General features: G+C 55.6%; 1 protein-coding gene across 1 annotated transcript in view; it reads left to right on the top strand.

Moving 5' to 3' along the window:
• The window catches only part of SHANK2 (SH3 and multiple ankyrin repeat domains 2), a 509,419-nt gene that overhangs the window by 142,160 nt on the left and 345,664 nt on the right, over window positions 1-21,595 (top strand). The window lies entirely within an intron of this gene.

The following is a 21,595-nucleotide window of genomic DNA, read 5'->3' as shown; positions in this document are numbered from 1 at the left end:
GTGCCCGGGGCGGGGCTCGGATACAGAAAGAGATTCAAGGACACGTTTTCCCGACGTGCCGTTTCCTTACTAAGCACTCTGGAGATCTCCAGGCGGTACCCACGGCCACCCGCTGCCTCACCTACAAGCTTTAAGAGGGTTTTCTTCACCTTGGTGGGCGGTCTTTAATAAAATGCATGTGTTTCTTGGATCAGGGTCAATGTAGCAGGATACCTTTGAAATACTTATTCCATAAAGTCACTGATGAAACGCGGCATATACTTGCCCATGGCTTTCTTTTACAGAAACAGCGTCAGGCTGCTGATTCATGCAGATATAAATAGTGGCCCACTGTGAAACCCCACACACCTTCCCTCTGTGTTGCAAACTGTCATGTTGTAGCTGGCTCTCTACGTTTCCTGAGCGGCTGGTGGAGGGAGGCTTAGAGTAATGGTGTGCGGTGGGCAGGGGTGTTCAATTCCATCTGCCGAGAATCTGAGCCGGGACGGGGGTGGGGAGGGAGGGTCCAGCTGACCTTGTAGGACTGGCGGTGGGCAATGGCCAGAGGACAGAAAGGCACTGTCCGTGTCCTCAAAGCATTGCGTTTTGAGGGGAGACAGAAGCCAGGCTCCAGAGTTGCTCGTTATGGGTGCCATTTTATGACGGTGGCCTCCCCTTAAGGCAGTCCTCCATGAAGGCTCCAACTCGGAAGGAGAGAAAGACCACGAAAGAGGGGCTGATGTCCGGCGTGCTCACCGCTATCTCGAGAGAGGAAGAGGCGTCACTTTCTGGGCTGGTTGCCCCACCGAAGCCTCTGGATGCGTAGAAAATGCTTCGGACGCAAAGTCAGGGGTCTCAGCCGCACGATTGGGAGGGATGCTGACCCTAGTGCGTCTGAAGACAGGCATTTCACAGCCACTCCCAGACCTGGTGTTCCTTGCGGTGACAGGGCGTCTGGGGAACAGCAACCCACTGTGGCTGGACATCGGGCTCACTGCTGCGTCTTGGGGCACTTGCTGACTGGTCACTGGATGCCAGAGGCTGGAAGGAAAGAGGGGCTGCCTCGCTAAGCTAGTCAGGGTTCAAGCGGAATGATCTGGAGCTCAAGGGTGCAGGTGAAAGCCAGGAGTCCGGGCCGTCACCCGTATGGGAGAAATATTCCAGCACCTGTCACGCGCTCCCTGTCAAACACGCGACCGTCGTCCAGGAGCTGTGGGCACCATCACCTCTCAGCCCCTCTTGCCACCGAGAGCAGACTTTTTCCTTCTTGATGGTTCTTCCCGCTTCCTAGAGGGTGTTGGCTCCTTGAAGATTGCCCACTGGGTTCTGGCTGTCTCGGGGTTCGGGCTTGGGGCTCTTTGATGTCGGTTTGTCATAATATGGGTAGGTATTGCAACGCTTAGCAGCCGTAGGTTACAGATTTTTACAAATAAAATTGATTCTTTTGATTGCTTGTGATTTTGAAAGCATAAGATTTTATTGTAATTTATTTTTATGTCACCAACACAGCTTTCTCTTTTTTGTCTCTTGGCTTTGATGGCACATTTAGAAATTTATATACCTGTACGTTTTCGTGCTCTCCATCACTTCCTTATCTATTTTCCATTTGCTTTGTGTTTCTTCCTGAATGTCCATGTTTCCCCACCCCCTCCCCCACCCCCCTCCACGGGATCATTTTTCTTTTGCCAGAATCCCTTAAGATTTCATGCTGGTGATACATTATCTGCTTTGATCTTTCTGCAGATGATTTATTCAGCCTTACGGTTAGCCTGTCTTCGTCGGGGGCAGGTTCCAGATCGGCCCTTCCTTCTGGTCTGACCCCTCCTGTTTCTTTTCACATACGTGTAGGTAATGGTCGTTTGCCTTACTCTCCGTCTGTTTTCAGCATCTGCTCAGATGCTGTTTCTCCTGTTGCCCCAAATCCACACACCTCTTTGAGTCTCTGGATTCATGGATTGCGTCGGCTGGGTCGTGACACGGGATAGCATGCCTGCCCCTTCCTCGTCTTGCCTTGCAGCTGTCCGGTCACACACGTCCGAGCTTCCGCGTGTTCCGTTCCTCCTTGCCGTGGTCCCCTCTCTCCCCGCTCTGTGCTTCGCTCGTGAGCTTCCTCCCGACCTAGTTTCCAGCAGTCTTACTCCTCTCCTCTGTGCTGTTGGATCCTAAACGTACCCTCTAGGTCCTGAATTGCACATGTTGTGTTTTCAGGTCTGGAGGTCATGGTCGATTCTTTTTTTTTGTTTTTAATATTTGAAGTACCATTGACCTACAATGTTACATTCGCTTCAGACATAGGACAGAGGGACTTGACAGCTCTGTATCTCACTTGGGCTCACCGCAGCAGGTGTAGTCACCGTGTGTTGCCTTACGTCATTACAGTGTCCCCGCTGCACTTTTCATCCCCTGTGCCTTATTTATCTTAGAGCTGGAACTTTGTGTCTTTTAATGCTCTGTGTCTATTTTGCCCATATCCCTGCCCTTTGGTGGCTATCAGACTGTTCTCTGTATTAAGAGCCTGTTTGGGGGTTTTAAACTGTTCGTTTGGTTTTTTTGTTTTCTTATTTTTAGATTCCACGTGTAAGTGAAATCATATGGTATTTGTCTTTCTTAGTCTCATTTCACTCAGCTAATACCCTCTAGATCTACCTGTGTTACTGCAAATGGCAAGATCTCATCCTTTTTATGGCTGAGTAATATTCCTGCAATATGGCCGAACTGTATATATGCACGGAGTATATATTCAAATACATACAAACACACTGCATTTTCTTGAGCTATTATCCACCAATGGATGCTTGAGTTGTTTCCGTATCTTGGTTATTTTATTTTATTTTATTTTATTTTATTTTTAAAAATTTTTTAATGTTCATTCATTTTTGAGAGAGAGAGACAGAATGTGAGTGGGAGAGGGGCAGAGAGGGAGGGAGACACAGAATCCCAAGCAGGCTCCAGGCTCCGAGCTGTCAGCACAGAGCCCGACGCGAGGGGGCAGGGGGGCTCAAACCCATGGACCGTGAGATCATGAACTGAGCCGAAGTCGGACGCTCAACCGACTGAGCCACCCAGGCACCCCTAGTATCTTGGTTATTTTAAATAATGCTGCAATAAACATAGGGGTACGTGTATCTTTTTGGATTCACGTGTCCATTTTCTTCGGGTACATACCCAGTAGTGTAATTTACTGGATCGTAGGTAATTCTAAGGTTTTTGAGGAACCTGCACAGTGTTTTCCAGAGTGGCTGCACCAGTTTGCATTCCCGCCAACAGCGTACGAGGGTTCCCCTTTCTCCACATCCTCGCCAACACCCCTTGTTTCTTGTCTTTCTGATTCTAGCCCTTCCGACAGGTGTGAGGTGGTATCTCATTGTGGCCTTGATTTGCATTGCCCTGATGATGAGTGATGTTGAGCATCTCTTCGTGCGTCTGTTGGCTGTGTGTAGGTCTTCTTTGGAACAATGTATATTCAGGTCCTGTGCCCACTTTTAATTGGATTATTTTGGATTTGGGGTGTTGATTTAAGTTCTTTATATATTTTCAGCATTAACCCCTTATCGAATATTTACTTGCAAATATCGTTTCCCATTCAGTAGGCTGTCTTTTTGTTTTGTTAATGATTTCTTTTGCTCTGAAAAGCTTTTAATTTTGGTGCAGTCCCAACAGTTAATTTTTGTTTCTGTTTCCCTCACCCCACGAGGCAGATCCATAAATGTGTCGCTAAGACTGCCATCCAAGAGATTACTGTCTCTGTTTTCTCTAAGGGGTCTTGTGGTTGCAGACCCCACGTTAAGGTCTTTCACTGCTTCAGGCTTTCCAGTTCTCTGATGAAATTAGCCATCTTTTCAGCCCTTTTCCCTCGCTTGTCCTTTATTTTCTGGAAAATATTAACTACCGTAAAGTTCTCAGTGGCTCATGCGACTGTCTGCATCATCTGTGGGTCTGTTTCTGTTGACTGAGTTTTCTGTTTGTTTTCCCCCACCTGGCACCGTCCCTGGGAATGATGAGTGATGTTTGTTGAATGCCGAGCATTGCACATGTTTTCAAAAAATAGACTCCAGGCAGATAATGTTCTTTGGTTTCGGAGACGATTACCCCTTTTTTGTGCTAGGGAGATAGACTGGGGGCTCTTCTCTCTAGTCTGGTCACACGTGGGGCTGAGGCAAGGCTGGGTTTCAGCTTTGTGGGGATTCATTGCAGCCCGTGTTGCCCTCTCTCCTGTCGTGGGGCCCTTGGATGCTGTCAGCTGAGCCCCTGCTGTGCTCACGACGCCCCTCTCCCTGGTGGGCCCTCCACCCCGGTGCTCATGCCCCGCTCTTTAGCCTTCTGTCCCTCCCAGGTTCAGAGGCCCCTAAGAAGGTTTGTCTTGAAAGGGAAAGCAGCTAAATGCCTCATTCAGTTTTCCACTCTTCCTTCCCACCCGGACTTTGCCTGCAGGTCTGCGGTTTTGACTGCTGACTAGCTCTGCTTGTTGCTAAACACCACGCTGATTTCTCTGCACCCGGTAGGGATCGGCCCTCGGATTCCCAGCCCTGTCCCTGAGTGGGGAATGCGCACCCGATCGCAGGGCAAAGCAGCCTTCGTCACCGTGGCCCTGCACAGAGCCTCAGCACCTTGGGTCTTCGTCACCGTGGTAGCTCTGAGATGCTTTACGGAAATGTCCGTTGTGTCGTCTTTCCTAACTCTGCTCTCTTCTCGGGGGAGTGATCGCTTGCCTGTGGCCGTTTCACCACGCCTGTCCGCGCTCAGTGGAGGCTCCTTCCGTGGAGCACACACGAAACAGCCTGCCAGCAATGTGATGCTCGGATGGTGAAGTTACGTTTGTCATCAGAGCACATCCTGTTAGGGATGTGCAATGACATCTGTGTTTGGAGGTCATTTGGCACAATTTTTCTCTGTGTGTTTACACCACCAGCTCTGTATGCATTTACGTTCAGTTTGTTTAACTTTACTTCTGATTTTTAACAGCCGCATTTTAGATGTTTTAAATGTTTATAGATACACAAAATATCTGCATCGTTCTAAAGTCAACGCTATAAAACGAAGGAAATACGGAGAAGTCACCGTTTCTCCGTCTCCCTCTTATTCTCTCCTTTCTTCCCCTTACGTACAACGTGTTTTTCAAACATACTGTCCCGTTGTCTATTCAGAGTGCTTCTCACAAAGAGTAGCGATTGTACTAGAAACTACCATTTACTGAGTGCTAGAGGGTTGGCAGTTTGCGCTAATTACCCTGCGCACAGAATCTCGCCGTAATGGACAAGTTGCCTGGGAGGAAGGGTCTGTCGTTCCTGCTGCAGATGAGGGAGCTGAGGCTCAGAGATGTCAAGTCAGGGAGCCAAAGTCACACAGCAAGCACAGTCCACTCTGGCACCAGGGGCAGGGCCTTGGCCCAGGACAGCGGCTCAGCTCTGCTCTCTCTAGCTTTGGAAGCCGTCAGATACCTAGGCACTGCCCGGTTGCTTTTGATGACTGTTTTGAAAAACATCCACATAGCCTTTTGGCACTTTTACTCCAATGACTCTTGGGCTGTCGGAGCTACCTGGGTTGGACGTGGCTTGGACGCAGAAGCCAGGAGTGGGCGGTGGCCTTGTGACGCAGGCCGGGGTTGTGTCTGTGGGAATGGCACCATTGACCCCTGTCCGCGGGGCAGGCGAGCTGTGACTGCTTATTAGGAGCAGCGTCTGACGTTTGTCCTCCGAGCTGGTGCCGGAGCCCCCGCGAGCAGGTGCTGGCAGCCTTTCTGCCCCGACCCCTCCCCCGGAACAGCGGCCAAGGGTGCGGGGCTTCATTCCTTCTTGTGGACTTCGGCTCTCGTCGCGGCAGGTGAGTGGGCACCTGTGTTATGGCAGATGCCTTTCTTTCCTGGTTCTGGCAGGGCAACGATTTAAAGTGGGGCTGGTTGGAGATGCTCACGTGGCAGCTCTTTGACGCCCAGGTGCGGCCTCAGCCCACGGTGGCATTAGAAGCAAGCTGGGACCTTGGACCGTGCGCAGCACAGAGAGGCGGCCCGCTCCCCCTGGACGCAGCCCGCCGCTCCTCTGCGTGGCGGCTTTTCTCGGTCACCTCTCCTTGCCTCGCTTTCCCATTTGCTGTTTCCCGATAAGAGCGGAGCGAAGCAAACCAGGGAAGTCAGGCCTGGCGTCCCGCAGACCACCGGGACCCCACTGATCAGACCAGAGGCCTCAGTTTCTGAGCCCACGTCTGTGACGTCACGGCCCCGGCCGGCCGTCCTCAGATCCCCGAGAACACCCAGCACGTGGCCCCTGAGTCGGCGACGACACACACGGGAGGTGCTCGCCCCGCTGCAGAGGTCGCCCCTGCCCGCCTGGGGAGGAGGGTGGGGGGCACGGCCCCCAGGGAGGAGCCCGACGCGGGGCAGATGGGAAGACGGATCTTTTAGTTGCAAAATCAAAGTCATCCTTTAAAGCCTTCTGGGCAATTGGGCGAAATACAATCAGGTAAAACATGAATTTTTGTAAATAAACTCCCCTCGCACGCCTAGGCTGACAGACACCTGGGTGTGCTTCTGTGTGTTTCCCGGGCCTCCTTGCCTGGTACCTTCCTCCGGGGAGCCAGGGAGGCCCAGCTCTTTTCTGCGGCAGAGGGTCAGACAGGAAGTCACCCTGGGCCGGCCACGTCCCCTGGCCGTGTCTGCCTGAAGCCCCTGTGAGCTGGGGTGGGGCCCCTCCGTGGGCCCTGCGGAACAGGTGACCCCCCTCGGCCGCCGCCGCACCTGCAGGGGGCAGACCTGAGCTAGACAAGCCAGGCTCTGGAACATTCTTGGGGGCTAACACTCAGGGGTGCTGCTCTGGGTGAGGTCGGGGCGTGGGCACGACCGAGAAAGGACGGCCAGAACGGAGGGGCCCTGCTGACCTGTCACGTGGTCAGGGTGGTGGCCAGAGGAAGGAAATCCCCTGGTGCTTCCTGAACGCAAAGCTGGCGGAGACCAGAGACTAAATCCCACCTCAGCCGCTCTCACACACGGCGCTGGCTTGTCCCTCCCGTGCCAGCTTTCCTGAGGCCACGCGGCCACCTGCAGACGTCGTCTCCGGAATGGGGCGTGAGTCACCGGGAAGAGGGCGAGGAGGTAATCATCGGCCTCCGTCACTTAACTGGCACAAAGTCCCCCGGCCTTCCCGCAGCTGCACACCGTTCGGCATCTCCCCGCCGTCTGAGCGAGGTGCAGGGTGATCAGGACTGCGGGGTCTGCCCTCCAGGCCTGCCCGTGTGCCCGCCAGGGGCCAGCAGCCGGGGCAAGGGGGGTCCGGCGGCAGGCTCGGCGTGCGGGACACAGGCCTGCTCCCTCCACCGCAGGCACCTCACCCCTAAGCCTCATGGTAGCTGGGGCCCCAGGGCAAGGGCCGTGAGCAGGGAAGGCATCCCCAGTGTGGCCTCCAGGGCCTTCCCGTAACTGGGATGGGGCAGGGCTGCTACTTGCTGAGCGATGACTATTTGGGGATCATTGTCTCTCATTATCTGTCCACAGACGGCATCATGAATCATAGCTGAAAGAATTAAAATGTTAGACACCGGGACGTAGTTGCTAAGGGATTTTGCGGGGGCAGGGGGTGCGTAGGGTGCTAACGTGCTGGCGGGTCTCGGGACAGCTGTCACTCACAGCTGAGACGAGACCCCCCCGTGGCAGTGAGTGTCTCGAAGGGACCGCATCCTGTGCTGGAAAGAAGACCTCAGTGTTTTGATCTGTAACATCAAGACCAAGGACAAACATGTCGGGCGATACCCAGCAATCATCCGGAAAAGGTAGTCATGATCACAAGTCGGTGGCGGAGAACGGTCAGCTTCGCCCTCGCGGGGTGTCACTGGGACGAGGGGACAGAGGCAGAAACGCACGCTGCAGTGAGGAGAGGGCATTTCCGAAGTGAACAGCGCTCTCCCCCGGGAGGTTTCTCGGGGTTGCACTTAAAGGCTTTCCACAACAGAATTTTCCTGCTTTTTGGGTTCTCAACGTCTCATACGTGCTTGTAAGATAAGTTGGTTTTTTGAAGGGCCCTTTCTGTGCGAGCTTGGAGTTCTCATTCTCCCTCTGGTTCTCTGGAGGCTCCAGGACCGGCAGGTGCACACGGGGTGATTTCCTCCAGTCCCTGGGCTTGGGGAACGCCAGGCCCTCATTCTCCGGGTGACCAGGGAGAGAGTCTGGGGGAAGAGGGTGTGAGCCTGGGTCCTGCGGCTCCCAGCCAGCCCCCAGGGCCGCCGTCACAGACGGGCACCTGTGCCTTCTCAAGGTCCTGTAAAGGGGAAGCTGCAGGGTAAGGGTGTTCGGGTGGGGCTCTGCCGCTCCCTCTGAGGCCTGACGCCCCCCTCCGCCTGGCATAAGTCCCCCCCTGGCAGGGTTTCCTCTGCTGGCTGCAACAAGGTAAATACGCTAAATCAGAAAGTGGATTGATTTAAAAGCAATAAACATCCACGTAGCTGCTCTAATGAAAACATCCTGATGGCAGCCGTTTTCCCTGGTGAAGCGTGGTAAGCGTTACCTGAGCAATTAGGTGACTGTGCACTTAAGCGGAGCCGTGTTTCCAGAATGGGAGTCATCCACTGGAACGCGGACCCTGCAGAGCTGGGCCGGGGACAGTTACCCCACCATCCCGGGTGCGAAAAACGGCCCTTTCCCGGGAGAGGATCCTTCCAGGGCGTTTCCTGGTCTGAGGTGGGTTTTAGAGCTGGTATCTGAGTACCAATCCTCCCTTTCAGGCCCCGGACCCCAAAGGGGGAGCTCTGAGCCCTTGGCTTGTGGTTTTGGTGGTTTCGAATTATTTGAATTTATTTGATCTTAAAAACTCGTGTAGGAGAACGGCCCCCTCTCTGTGCCAGTGTTTACTAGCTGGTTACAGAGAGCTGAAGTCACTCTCTCCGGGTTTTTCCTAATAAAGCAAATGTCTTTGGCATTTTTTTTTTTATTCCTAAAGGTATTAAAATGCAATTTTATGTTATTTCAACGTGTTGAATTTAATTCACGTACCTCCCATACATTTTAGCGGTGAGAACCCGCTGGGCATTCAGCACGCTCCCTGAGTGGTCAGCGTGCCCACAATAGGATCCGTGAGTTAGGATGTATGACGGAAAAAGAAGGGAGAAAAAAAGTCCCTTTATATAATAAGTTCCTTCTGCGGCACTGGGGTTAATTACACGTTGGATGTCTTTTTTCTTCCAAAGGACCTGATCTAGCCTGGATTTATTTATAAGCACGCTAAGAGGTATGAGGACAGGCGGGCAGGGTGATAAGGAGAGAGGGTCTTGAATTTCCTTTTCTTCTCCGGGGAACTGGGGACAGTGAATGACATTAGCACCCGGGCTCTGGCGTCTATAGCTCGGACCCGAGCTCGGGAGGTGGTGAGAGTGAGCAGCAGGGAGCAGAGCCACAGGGGGACTGGCTCTCACAGGATATTTGCTTTTTTCTAAGTTCATTTATTTAGTAAATGTTTTACTGTTGATTTTTGAGAAAGAGAGACAGAAAATGTGAACAGGGAAGGGGCAGAGAGAGAAGGAGACACAGAATCGGAAGCAGGCTCCAGGCTCCGAGCCGTCGGCACAGAGCCCGACGCGGGGTTCGAACCCACGGACCGCGAGATCATGACCTGAGCCAAAGTTGGACGCTTGACCGACTGAGCCACCCAGGTGCCCCCATTTATTTATTTTTGAGAGAGAGAGAGAAAGAGAGGGAGGGGCAGAGAGAAATGGAGACAGAGAATCCCAAGTAAACTCCACACTGTCAGTGCAGAGCCCGACGCGGGGCTCGAACCCGGGAACTGAGATCGTGACCCGAGCCGAAACCAAGCGTCCGATGCTTAACTGACGGAGCCCCCCGGGTGCCCCGGGATCTTGCTTTTTGACGAGACAACTCTAGTCCGTAACTCAGAAATTGTTTCCCGTGTGACAGGTGGCAGCCATTGTAATGAAATTGTGGATTCAGTTTCCTAGGGAAGGTCATCAAATAAAATTCCATATAAACACCAAACTGGCTCCCGGTTTCGACGCCACACAAAGACGGTTTTCATGTATGGAATTCAATTTACTGAAGTCTCTTCCCATCACTGAATAGAGGGAAGAATTGTGTGAGCGTGGAAGGTAAACCTGTAGGTGCTGTGACCCCCTTCGTCCTGATCGCTACCCTGCCATTCTCACCCTGGTTATTTTGGGGTAAGAAATGGCGCTTCTGGGTACATGGCCGTGGCCGCTGTCTTCTGGCGCCCTGGCCACTGTGGGTTCAGTAGCAGCAGCTTCAGGGAGGTTGATATTTTTGGTTCTTGGTCCAGGTCTTGGAATCTTTTTTTTTTTTTAGTTTTTTTTTTAATGTTTATTTATTTTTGAGAGAGAGAGAGAAAGGACAAGTAGGGGAGGGGCAGAGAGAGAGGGAGACACAGCCGAAGCAGGTTCCTCAGAGCCTGACGCGGGGCTCGAACCCACAAACTGTGATCACGACCTGAGCCGAAGCCGGACACTTAACCGATGGAGCCACCCGGGGGCCCCATGAGTTGATTTTATTTTAAAGGTAGCAACGGTGAGGTTAAAAAAACGGTGTGTGTGTTTGGGGGCAAATGTAACTTAAAACCGCCCGTTTCACACACACACACACACACACACACACACACACACACACACACACCTGAATTAAAAAGACAGACCAAGTGTGAATGCGAACACAGGGTGGCGGGAAGTCCGGCTCACTGCTGTAGGTGCCTACAGCGGCCCCCATCTGGAAGGAAGGCAGTGTCTTGTCCAGCGAGACGTGCCCTACCCTGTCATCCACCCACTGCACACCTCGGGGGAGGCCAGGAGGAAACAAACCGGACACGGCCACCCAAGCGCCTGCAGGAGCTCGTTCGGAGCAGCCTCATTCGTTGTAGCCACGCGTCCCGGCGGACAGGTGCATCCGTGTCGTGGGGCATCCCTGGGCAGAAAAGACAGAGACGTTGCGGAGCCTGCCACGGTGCAGACAGACTCCCAAGGCGGAGCCCCGAGCAAGGGGGGCCAGACCCCGCGGCGCTTGTAACTTGTGACGCAAACAGACACGCTTGGTTTACGGTGGGAGAGACGGGGGCCTCCTCTAGGTTGGTTGGGGGAGGGAGGGGCGCGTCGTCCAGCAGGGGTGTGGGAGACTGTTGGGGCGACGGAGATGCTCCAGTTCTCGAACGACGCGGTGCCGCGTGGCCTCGCACCCAAACGAGAACGGTCGAAACACCGGGAGGGGTGGGGATGGGGCATTTTGGGCGTGAATCCTGGTCTGGTCGTGTCAGTCCGTGTGGGGGCCGGTCCTTCTCTTCTCTGGACACTGAGACACTCGGACTCAGTGAGAGCAGTGCGCCTTACGCCACGGCTCGCGGCTCGCAAGGCGCCGTGTGACCAAGGCGGGCAGCAGATTGCTGGTCATTGCCCTGTTCTTTCGGGTTTGGGGGTGCCTTTGAGAACATTCGTAGCAAACTCTTGGGGTGGGGAAAATAAAGTCTCCGCGTAAAGATCAGACCCAGGAAGCAATTTCTGCTCTTGGCGTTTCCATCCCCGACGGTCATGTTCACGCGGCTCCCTGGCCCCCAGGGCACGGGCTCTGTAAACGTGCTGAGGGGAGCGGTTCTCGGGCCTTCGTGTGTGTCTGATGTTCGCGGAAGAAGGCACGTGTCTGCGAGGAAGCCGAAACGATTCTCCGGTTCCCGCGCCAGGCGAGGTCTGCTGGGCTGAGCTGTGTCCCCAAATTCCTAGGTGGAAGCCCTCACCCTGAGCACCTCCGAGCATGACAGTGTCTGGAGATGGGGGTCTTTTAAAAGGTAATTAAGGTGACGCGGGGTCACCGGGGTGGGCCCTGCTCCCGTGTGACCGGGCTCCGTGTAGGAAGGGGGAATCAGGACACAGACGCGCCTGGAGCGACGGTCCCATGAGGACGCAGGGAGAGGACGGCCGTCCCCACGTGAGGGGAGCGGCCTCAGGAGGCCCTGGCTCTGCCCACGCCTGGACGTCGGGCCTCGGGCCCTGGGGACCGGGGGACAGCACATGTATATAGTTTCAGCTGCCCCGCCTGTTGTCTGTTGTGGTGGCCTAAGCTGGCTCATACACCGCGTGTGTGGTCTCAGCTGTCATTTCTCTCATTGGTTGCTGTCCTGCCGAAAACGGTGCTGAATTTCTGCTTCCAAATCAAATGTCATCACTGATCTCCCTCACGCACCCCTTTTCAAGGGAGGGGGCTGTGCCTACACCGAGGAGCTAGAGGTTTCCTGGGGTCAGAGCCACCTGAGGCTGCATGGGTAGCACCTGGCCGCGAGCCTCCAGGCTTTGGGGCCAAACAGACGAGGTCTACCTGCACGTAAGGTAGAAGTCCCACATCCTTGGGCAGTTAGGAGCCCGGAACAGGCATCGCGGCTACTCAGATGCCCGGGGAGCGCAGGTGCTGAGCAAGGTCCTGTTATCGCTGTCAGCTCGAGCCTTAGAGTCCCTGTTACCACGGCGTGGGGAAGCCCGTCTAGGAGCGTCCGCCGTCCCCGAGCGTCAGTCTGCGCCCAGTGCGTCAGGGACCCGGAGGCCGCGCGGAAACATCTTGCCCCCGCATGTTCGTGCCTCTCCAACCTGATGGTCCCAACACAAGCTGCTCTCTTGAAGGCTGTTTCTCTGCAAACACAGCAAAACCGTTGGCTCTTTGTCAAGATTTCCGGGAGCAAATAGTGTCCTTCCAAGCCGGTGCTATTTCAGAGGAGAAATTTGCATTTTATTGGCAAATCCATCTGGGAGGGGGATGATGCATTTGGTCGATGTGAAATAATTACTTCCCGTTCTTTTGTGTGCATGCTAAACTTTTATGCCTCAGATGCTTTTTATGGCTTTTTTTTTTTTTCCGCCTTGACTACCATAAATACTTTATGCAACCGAAGACTGGATAATACCGTGCAGAAGGTGCTTAATACATAAGAGGGTTGGGGCTCGGAGCCCCTCCACGGAGCTGGGAGGTGTTTTTATCCAGCACGGCTGGGGCTCAGCAACTAAAATGAAGGTAGGCCAGCTGGGTCGTAGTCTGACTTTGCCTGTTGGAGGGTCATAAACTTCTAGTCACTGGAGGTGGCTTTTCTCCTTAAATATGAGGTCTCGGGGCCCTCCGTGGGGTTCCGTGTCTCCCTTGTGACCGGGGAGCAGTTCAGGCCCGAATCTCAGCCTCCCCCGTGGGCGTGGCCATCTTATGGACCTCAGTGCCCTGTTGTGAAACAGTCTGAACACCACACGGAGCACTTAGCAGCGTCGGCTCTGGAGCTGAGGGTCAAATCCCAAGTGACTCTGGGACCTCCGCTAAGCTCAGGTCCAAAAGGACAGCGTCAACCCGAACGCACCCACGAGTCTTTCCGTGGGGCCGTCGTCGGGCAGTCATGGCCGGAACAGCCCAGACAGGGCACAGCACCTGTGTCCTCCCGCCTAGCATCTGGTCTCACCTGGTGATGAGTACGGCATTTCCGAAGTGGCATCGCGGGACTTCCCGAGCCCGCCCTTAGGCTTTCCAGTTTTCGATTTTGCTCCTGCTGAACACTGTCCTGAGCCCACCGTGGAAGGAAGCCAGTCTGGTCACGGGAGAGTGGGAGGCCCGGCGGAAGGAAACAGACGAGCTGCGGTTCGTGCTGTGACTTGTGGGCAAGGCTCACTCGGACCTGCCAGCCGGACCGGCCTCCCACCCAGATGGCCAGCCCCGCTTCTCGGTCCTCAGAATCTGTCCCCTCTTAGCTTTGGGGTGACTTCTGACGCAGCCAGATGTTTCACGGATGCAGCAGCAGATCAGTCCCTTTTTATTCTGAGTCTGTTACGTTGTATCGCAGATCGGTATTAAGTTTTGTCAAGTGCTTTTTGATCAAACACTTATCAAATTTGGTAACAGATCTGCAATCAGCAAGAATCCTAGAGATGTTTTTCCCTCTTTTCTTGGTGCGATGAAGGACACTGATGTTTTTATTCCTGTAATAAGCCCACCTCATGATGATGTCTTCTCCTTCGTAAGTAAATCCCTGAGCCCGTTTTGCTCAGGCGCTTTTGGGTTTTCTGCTTCAGTGGGAGACACGACCAGCACCTTTGGAGGGGCCTGGTGGTGAGGTTAGCTGGCCTCATACACGGAGCTGGGGCCGTTCTCTCTTCATTCCCCGGAATTAGTTGGGTAAGATGGGTGTTAGCATTCTTCCTGTACTTGGGAAAATTCATGAGAAGCCACCTGGGCCTGGGTTTTCTCTGTGGGACTTCAGGCTCTGTTTTAAGCCGTTTACCAGCATTAACTATTTGATGAGCACAGGTCACACACGTATCGTTATCCCCAGCTACAGACAGATGTAATTGGTCTGCGTTCTCTGTGCTGGAAGGACTGACACCAGGAGGTCCGTGACCCCAACTGCTGTACCATGCTGTCCACGTGAAGGCTGACCGCAGCCCAGGGCGTCCCCTTCCTGGGGAGGGACACGGGGGCCAGGTGGTCTGCGTGGTGTTCTGAGAGATGGTGGGGAGCACTTCATTCCCAGCCTCGGGGTTTTAGCAAAGGAGAGGCCTGGCCTGGGCGGTTCTTCCCAGGATTCCTCAGGATCCCCGTTTAACCTGGGATGGCCCGTCGGGTCACCTGGCCTAGCTGCCTCTTGGCTTGGTGCCTGGCCAAGCAGCCCCACGGTGGTTGGGGGGACCTCCCCCCCCAACCAACGTGGGGTCCCTGAGTAAGCCGAGAGCCTCCAGGTAACACATCAGTTTGCCAAGGCTCCTGGCCCCACGTGGGATTTGGCACAACCTGGGGTGCTACTGCATTTGGAATCTGCAGGATTGCCGACTGCGTCCCTGGGCTCAGCCCCAGAGACTGAGCAAAGACCCCCGTGGAGTCTGTCTGGCGGAGTCCAGGGCTGGGTGCCCAGCCCCCTCTGCGTGCCTGCAATCCTGCATAACTGAGCCGTCCCTCCCAGGCTCCCAGGCCTCTGGGGGTCGGTCGCTGCCTGATTTGCGATAGGTCTCAGATTGGTGACGTGGAGTCATCTGGAAGGGAAACTGAAGATGGGGACGTGCCAAGCCCGCAGTCTCCCCCGCCGTCTTTGCACAGAGCCGTTTTCCAGTTATAGCAAGGACGCACCAGGGTCACAGAGCCGCCTATAAATAGCTTTCCGTGTAAGGAGGCTCATTTGGCAATGGCAACAGGAGGAGGCTGCCTTCGGGGCAGGGGAGTGGGTTCTCCACATTCTGGCTGTGCCTCAGGATCAGTAACGCGGTCAGTAACATGGACACTGGCAGCTTCTCGCCCCGCCTGGTCCTAACTCCAGGGGCCGGCCAAGTGGATGCACCGTGGGCACCCCAGCAAGGCAGCGGCATCTCTAGGGTACTCACTGCCCACCGCCGGGAGCCAGGGAGACCGAGGGCAACATCACAAGGGGGGACCTTTATCACTATGAAAGTGTTCATGCCCCTCCACCCGCCCTGAGCAGGAAGGCAGGAGTTTGTTGGCCCCCACTCGGAGCTCAGCATTAGACCAGATGATGGGTGGGAGAGGATGCAGGCCCACTTGATACTTGGGCTCAGGTAGAGTTGTTTCCTTATCTAGAATGCAAGCTTACACACAGAGACCGGGGAGAGCTTTGAGTGCTGGGGGCATGGGACGTGGCACATGGTAGTGCTCAGTTGATGGTAGCAGGGTGCGTGGGTGGGTGGATGGTGGATGGATGGATGGATGGATGGATGGATGGATAACAGGGTGACTGGATGGGTAAAGGGAAGGGTGGATAAGTAGATGGAGGGGTAGACGGTTGAGTGGATGGATGACTGGGTAGTTGGTTGAGTGGATGGATGACTGGGTAGTTGGTTGAGTGCATGGATGACTGGGTAGTTGGTTGAGTGGATGGATGACTGGGTAGTTCGTTGAGTGCATGGATGACTGGGTAGACGGTTGAGTGGATGGATGACTGGGTAGACGGTTGAGTGGATGGATGACTGGGTAGACGGTTGAGTGCATGGATGACTGGGTAGACGGTTGAGTGCATGGATGACTGGGTAGACGGTTGAGTGCATGGATGACTGGGTAGTTGGTTGAGTGCATGGATGACTGGGTAGATGGTTGAGTGGATGGATGACTGGGTAGTTGGTTGAGTGGATGGATGACTGGGTAGTTGGTTGAGTGCATGGATGACTGGGTAGACGGTTGAGTGCATGGATGACTGGGTAGACGGTTGAGTGGATGGATGACTGGGTAGTTGGTTGAGTGCATGGATGACTGGGTAGACGGTTGAGTGGATGGATGACTGGGTAGACGGTTGAGTGCATGGATGACTGGGTAGACGGTTGAGTGCATGGATGACTGGGTAGTTGGTTGAGTGGATGGATGACTGGGTAGTTGGTTGAGTGCATGGATGACTGGGTAGATGGCTGAGTGGATGGATGACTGGGTAGTTGGTTGAGTGCATGGATGACTGGGTAGATGGTTGAGTGCATGGATGACTGGGTAGTTGGTTGAGTGCATGGATGACTGGGTAGTTGGTTGAGTGCATGGATGACTGGGTAGTTGGTTGAGTGCATGGATGACTGGGTAGACGGTTGAGTGCATGGATGACTGGGTAGTTGGTTGAGTGCATGGATGACTGGGTAGATGGTTGAGTGGATGGATGACTGGGTAGTTGGTTGAGTGGATGGATACTGGGTAGATGGTTGAGTGGATGGATGACTGGGTAGTTGGTTGAGTGGATGGATGACTGGGTAGTTGGTTGAGTGCATGGATGACTGGGTAGACGGTTGAGTGCATGGATGACTGGGTAGACGGTTGAGTGCATGGATGACTGGGTAGTTGGTTGAGTGCATGGATGACTGGGTAGACGGTTGAGTGCATGGATGACTGGGTAGACGGTTGAGTGCATGGATGACTGGGTAGACGGTTGAGTGCATGGATGACTGGGTAGACGGTTGAGTGCATGGATGACTGGGTAGACGGTTGAGTGGATGGATGACTGGGTAGTTGGTTGAGTGGATGGATGACTGGGTAGTTGGTTGAGTGGATGGATGACTGGGTAGACGGTTGAGTGGATGGATGACTGGGTAGTTGGTTGAGTGGATGGATGACTGGGTAGTTGGTTGAGTGGATGGGTGGGTGGCTGGCATGAACCCACAGAGGGTATTGTGCACACAGTGCTGGGGTCTTCCAGGACGTCCTGTGGAAGGGTGGCCTGATATAGGATGGGTAGAAATAGATCAGCAGAGAGGGCCAACCAGCTTTCTTTGTGCCTTCCTCCCCTGTGTGTGGGGTCAGTTTTCCTCTGTCAGATCTCCCCCTGCCCTCAGTCCCCTAGGCTCTTTGCTCCTGGTACTGCACGATGCCCCCTCCACCATGCTGAGCCCCTCACTCTGTTCCTTACGTTCCTCATGTTGGTCTCGAAGCCATACAGGGGTAGGGGCACAGCAGTCTAGGTGACGGTGTGGGATTCCAGCTGTCTGGTGAGGGACAGCCCTGACGGTAGGGGTGGGGGTTCGCCTGGGGCCCCCAGCTTCCAGCACAAAGCCTGGTTCCTAGTAGGTGTGCAGTTTGGTCAGCCCCCCTTCTTGACTTTGGGAAGGACAACGGGCAGGTGTCGGCGTGGGTTGTGGGTGGCACCTCATATCCTACTGTGACGCACACAACCCCCCACCTGTCCCGGTGTCCCCTAAACACGCTGTCCCCGTGTGTATCTAGTACAGCCCTTTGGCAAAAGACACGGACGGTTTGGGGGCACCCCTGATGAGGCGCCCTAAACCTTTCCCTGCTTACTGACGGGCAGAGTGTGGGTCTGTGGGTGTGCCCCACCACGGCCCAGTGTGTCTGTCCACAGGAAACCCTCTCGCCTCATCGATGAGGTGGGTGCAGGGCCTGGGTGGGCCAGAGGACCTACCTAATTCACAGGTAGATTCGAAGCATGCTCCCGGCTAACTCCGAGGGTGCTCCCTGGTAACTCGGAGCGTGCTCCCTGCTCCTGTGTGCACTGTCTGAGGCCTCCCTCCCACCCCCTTCATCCCAGCACCCCCCATGCCTCGTGGGGAGTTGGCTGTTCCAAAGCTCAGGCATCTCTCCAACACCTCCTGGCCTGTTCATCCATACTTGACCTTCCGTCCTGCTGGTCCACACAGGTGCACTTTTGCCTTTTTTTGTTTAATTGTAAAATGTACAAACCAGAAGTCTTACTGTCTTAGTCTGTTCAGTGGCGTTGAGTACCTTGTTCTGAAACCATCACCACCATCCGTCTCCAGAACTCTCCATCTTGCAAAACTGAAGCTCTGTCTCCATGAAGCACGGACCCCCGGCCCCTCCCCCAGCCCCGGTGCCCACCGTCCACTCTCCGTCTCCGGGAATCTGGAGACCCCGGGGGCCTCGCGTGAGTGGATCACACGTGAGCATCCACTCATCTGTTGACGGGCCCGGGGGTGCCTCTGTCGTTGGCTGTTGTGAGTGGCGCTGCTGTGAACGTGGGTGTGTAGGTACCTCTTTGGACCCCTGCTTTCTGAATCTGTCCTTGCTGCCATAATGGAAGACCGCAGACCAGGGGGCTTGAACAACAGACAGTTCTGGGGGCTGGAGCTCCAAGGTCGGGTGCGGCACAGTTGGGTTCTGGTGGGGCCTCTCTTGCTGGCCTTCTTGCCGTGTCCTCATGTGGTCGGGGGGAGAGAGAGCGTCTCTGGTATCCCCCTCTTACGAGGTTGCAGATCTCCCGACAGGGGCTACACCCTCATGACCTCGTGTCACCCTAACTACCTCCCAAAGACCCACCTCCAAATTCCATTCCCCTTGGGGGTTAGTTTTCAACACAGGGTGGGGGGGTGGGTAGGGCACAGACATTAAGTATGCAACACTCCACCCCCTGAGCCCCCAAATCCATGTCTTTCTGGCATGGAAAGCACGCTGATTTCACCTAACAGCCCCCCAAAGTCTTACCTCACTCCGGCACCATCTCTAAAGTCCCAAGTCCCACTTAAACGTCATCCAGCTCAGGTGTGCGTGAGACCCCAGGTATGGATCATCCTCAGGCCAAGCACGTCTCCCGCTGGGAACCCGTGAAACCGACGAGCTGGGTGCTTCCAAGGCGCGACAGCGAGACCCTCACAGGCCAGACGTCCCCGTTTCCAAAAGAGAGGCTGAAACAGAAGGAAGGGGTGTCGGGTCCCCAGCGGTCTGGAGCCCAGCAGCCAGCTCCGCGAGGTCTTTCGGCTCGAGAACAGCCCTGTTTGCTTCGGTGCCCTGGCCAGCAGCCTCACCCCTGCTCTGCAGGGCGGTCCCACCCACAAGGCTCCTGGTGGAACCCAGGCAGTGGCCTGGTAGTCTCCGAATCTCCTTCTGGAAGAGTGTTGCATGTTTGCCGCCCAGGAGCTACTGTCCCCTCTCGTCCAAACCAAGAAGCCCCCAGCCTTCCCCGGTTACAGCCCGGCTCCGCCCTCTCAGTTCAAACTCGCGGTGTCTCTGCTCCCATGATCCCGTGCGCTCTTTGTCCAGTGGTAGTCCGGCTACGCCACGCGCACGGTCTTCTCTTCAGAGCATGCTTTCTCACTGTTTGCCACAGGCACGGGCCGAGGATGTTCCCCAGGCTTCGCGTTCTGGCTCCTTCTTGCTTAAGCCCTCCGCCTCCGGTTCGTCTCCCCTGACCTGTCACCACGAGGAGCCTGCTGTTCCTTCGCTCTGCATAGACGTCTCCTCCGCCAAATTCCCAACTCTCACTCGTGCGTTCTGCCTTCCGCACAACCCTAGGACGCGAGCACCAGTCGGCCGAGCCGTTGGCGACTTTATAATGCATTTCCTCGTGATTTGGTGGGCGAGTCCATCAGAATGGCCTTGACCATCCGTGCACCCCAGACCTCTTCCAGCCCCTGCCACCCCCGCTCCCAAAGCTGCTTCCGCACTGGCGGGCATTTGTTACAGTGGCCCCACCCCAGGACCCAGACCTGCACTCACCAGGGAAACAGAGCCAGCGGGATGCCCGTGTGCACACGTGCGCGCGTGCACACACACACACACACACACACACACACACACCCCTGTGTGGTGGCTGAGAAGTCCGGGGCTGATGCTGTGACAAGCTGGAGGCCCAGGCAGTGATGTGCAGGTCTCAGTCTGAAAGCTGGCGGGCCTGAGGCTCAGCTGGTACTTCCATCCGGGTCTGAAGGTCGGAAGAGACCTACCCGCCAGCTCAGCCATCTGGCAGGCGGACTTCCTGCTCAGTCAGACTCTTTGTTCTGCTCAGACCTTCAACTGGTGGGACGAGGCCCACCAGAGCCGGGGAGCACTGGCGGCTTTACTGAGCCTGCTGAGTCGGACGTTCGTGTGGTCCAGAAACGCCCTCGCAGACACACCCACGGTAGTTTTTGGCCGACTGTCTGGGCACCCCCGTGGCTCAGTCAAGATGACACATACAATTAACCATCATACCCGCTTTCGGTCCCTTCGGGTCTGACCCCGGAGGTAGAATTGCTACATCACGCAGTCATTCTCTCACTTCCCGAGGCCCTCCAAGCTGCTTCCCACGGTGGCTGAGCCTTCTTACCTTAACAGCAGCAGGGCGCGCCTGGGCGCAAACAGGCCGGGCTCTCCACATCCTCGCCAGCACTTACTATCTTCTGGATTTTGATAGTAGCCGCCCATCTTGGCAGACCCAGGGGCCGCCCCTGAACCGCTCTTTGCCTTCTGGCTTTCCCTGGCGTCAGCGGCGGCTCCCGTGGCTGGTCTTCCACTGGCAAGCCGGGGAGGGCCCGGCCTCGGCGGCCGGCCGCTCCTCTCGGGCGGCATCCTTGGAGGGCACCCGTGGAAAGCAGCGTCGCTCCTGAGGGCGGGGGCCCAGGATCCCTGGGTGTCTGGCCCCCCCGGCCTCTGCGAAGCTGCCTCCATCAGGACGCTCCAGGGCAGCGGGCCCGACGGGTTGGAGAGATCTACATTGAGGCAGTTTCTCGTGACCAGCTGGTTCGCGTGACTGTGGGGGCTGGGGAGTCTGGGATCCGTAGGGCGGGCGGGAGGCTCGGGCGGGAGTCGCTTCTCCAGGAAATCAGGGTTTGCTAATAAGGCCTCCGGATGATTGGCTGAGTCCCACCCGCGTCATCACCGCAGGGCTGTAGATGTGCATGTGTCTCCAGGCTGGCACCTGCAGGCCTGGCTCCCGTGGGTGTAGACCGTCGCCTGTGGTGCCGAGAGCCCTGCCCACGTGCTTCTGGCGCCTGGTCTCCCTCCCCCTCCAGCCCCGCCCCGGCGTTTTCGTGTCAGCCCACAGATCCGTGGGGCCCGCGTTGGGAGCGTTTCCCGTAGGTGTTGGTTCTGATCTTCTGCACGCATGCAAGGGTGGGGTTTTTTTCCACCAAACTGAAATCTGGTGAAGAGCTTTGGGTACTTTTTTGAGGATTCCCTTCTCCCTGCTTATGGGGAGTGGCTCGTGTCTAATCAGAAGGGCGGAGTACAGGACACGGTCCAGGGGCCCTCCAGGCGCAGGCTTACTGAGCGCCCCACCCTGCTCCTGTGCAGATTGTCCCTGCTGGGGACCTTCTGGGCAGACGCTTGCTCTCCTGGGGTTCTCGTGGAATGAGAGCCTCACCTTGTCGAGTGGCCAGGGGCTTTGCGGGGGGTGAGCATGATGTGTGGGGGCCGATGGAGCCCGTGGCTGCCGTTTTGAGAGTCATGACTGGGGTGCTG

This window comes from Lynx canadensis, chromosome D1 (genome assembly GCF_007474595.2).
Source record: "Lynx canadensis isolate LIC74 chromosome D1, mLynCan4.pri.v2, whole genome shotgun sequence".
NCBI lineage: Eukaryota > Metazoa > Chordata > Mammalia > Carnivora > Felidae > Lynx > Lynx canadensis.
Note: the sequence above shows the minus strand (reverse complement) of the source record. Positions and strands in the feature narration are given on the sequence as shown.